Source organism: Adiantum capillus-veneris, chromosome 30 (genome assembly GCF_014529385.1).
Source record: "Adiantum capillus-veneris isolate H3 chromosome 30, ASM1452938v2, whole genome shotgun sequence".
Taxonomy (NCBI): domain Eukaryota; kingdom Viridiplantae; phylum Streptophyta; class Polypodiopsida; order Polypodiales; family Pteridaceae; genus Adiantum; species Adiantum capillus-veneris.
Genome location: NC_140960.1, coordinates 18720452 through 18722617, shown reverse-complemented (window position 1 = coordinate 18722617; position 2166 = coordinate 18720452). Strand labels below are relative to the sequence as shown.

The window sequence follows — 2166 nt, the reverse complement described above, 5'->3', positions numbered from 1 at the left end:
AGGGAGAGAGTCTTTATTGTCAAGATAGCCTTTAAGACCAAAGCATAGATGATTTCATCCGGAGAGATGCCCTCACTTTGCATCAGCCTTTTGTGTATCCTTCACTACAACCAATAGCATCAACAAAAGAATGTGCTGAACGGGCCAGCAAAGGCAATGAATTTTGGTGATTCGACTACATATCAGACCAACTGATCATCGATTGAAATCTGATATCTTCTGCTTCAGTAGCATTAGTAGAACATACCTCTACCATGGGTTGATCGCACGAAATATCTGAGCTTTGGGAGTGCTCATCACGTCGGCAAGCATCCGAAGTACACTCCAGCTTGATGATCTGTGAAATATTACCAGGGTTTGAAAGATCTTCGACACTCCTTTCTGGTGCTATGGCTGCAACTTGCGAACTGCTTACTTCTGGAACCTGCGAACTGCTTGTGGAAAAGATCGAATCGAACTGCTTGTGGAGAAGATGGAATTGCTCTTGGGAGCAACGTTGCTTACTGCTAGGAACGTGCGAATTGCTTGTGGAGAAGATTGAATTGCTCTTGAGAGCAACGCAAAATGCTTTTCCTATTTTATTTGATTGGTGACAGCGTAGTTTTTTCTACTGTGGCTTTTCAACGCTGGGCTTTTGACGGCGTAGTTTTTTTTAGAGCTTCTAAGCGCTGGAGCCACATGGAGTTATGACAGGCGAGGGATTCTTGTTGTATCATGTGCCTCGCCCAAAACCTTGTGTATATAATATAACAGAGCCAGTAATTTTCCCTCCTCACATCAGCCAAAGCCAAACCCTTCACTGCCTTCATGAATTGCAAGTAGCAATCGTTCTTGCAGCTGATCCTTTGAAGAGTACTCTGGAAGGTCAAGCTGATTGAAACATGTATGTGCCGATGGACGCCTCTCAGGAGGTCCATAAGCCTTGTGAATTTGGAACCTTTGGTGTCCTGAGATGCCTTGCAATGCTTGAAAATCCTCAAGAGGAACCTTTGAAGTGCCAGTTATAAACTGCAGTAGGCGGGCCATGTCCTCCTTGTTAAATTGGTGCATGAACTCCTAGAACCATTGCACAACAGGAGATGCAGCCGTGTAACCTCAATTCTTTCATAGAGAATATGCTTCTCTTCATCTGCATCGATACTAAAGGTGAGGCCAAGTGCATCATTTACAGTGTTCTCAAGAACCCATTTCAAGTTCTTGTAGAAGTCTGGATCTACAGCCTCAATATCATGATAAGTCACTTTCACTCCCAATATGTCCTTATAGAAAGATCGAGTAAAATACACATCAAGAAGCTACCCGTCAAACAGAGCCTTGGCAATCACATGGCCTACAAACTTGAAGTAGGAAAGATGCTCCGTTTGATACACAGAATTGGGACAATTACTCTGGACAAAAGCTGGTACCACTCTCTTGTTAGCCCACCAGCATCAATGCCTTCCTCTCCTTGAAATTGTACAGTCAAACGGCCCTTGAGTTCATCAGGTGTTCTCATTCTCAACTGATTATATGAATCTTCTAATACATAAGCTCATCGGAGGAGAATAGTGCTGTTGCTGCCTGATTCGAGATTTGAAATATGCTCTCTTGTTGTCAAAATCTATAAGCCTAGGGGTTTTCAAAAGAAGAGAGAGAGACTTTTCTAGCAACCCAGGATTTTGTCTCACAAATGCATTTAGCAGCCGCCTGTGCCTGTCAGCAAAACGGACGAATGTGAGTCCCTTCTCGTCAGACTTTCGTAGCTGCATAGATCTAGACTCAGTTAGAGAAGCAGAGCTTGCTGCCTCCTTGATCTCACAAGCAGTTGCGCTGCCAAGCTCTTGTAAACCTGGAGAAGCAGGGTTGTCCTCAACTTGTCACATAAGACAAAAAAACCTTCAATGAAAGGTAAGACTCTTTGTGCTTCTGGTGAGAGAGGTGGCATGACTGCAGTGTTACTCAAAGCTGCAGATTGGCTGTCAGAAGAGGAAGCAGCATTCGGAGTCACCAATCTGCTTTCAATTCTTACAGCACCATGTAGGCCGTGCTGAGCTGGACAGAGTCCGCCTCGCCAAGAGCTTGAAGTTGATTAATAGCAGCCCCACAAAGGTTTTTAGCAACATCAGAATCGCTAGGTAACATGGACGGTGCTGTTTACTTCGTTTTTTTAGAGCTTTTGAGCGAGAT

At 44.2% G+C, this 2166-nt stretch overlaps 1 pseudogene; it reads right to left on the bottom strand.

Moving 5' to 3' along the window:
* Nucleotides 1–777: 777 nt before the first annotated feature.
* Nucleotides 778–1026, bottom strand: LOC147417626 (E3 ubiquitin-protein ligase pub3 pseudogene; annotated as a pseudogene).
* Between the last annotated feature and the right edge of the window lie 1140 nt (nucleotides 1027–2166).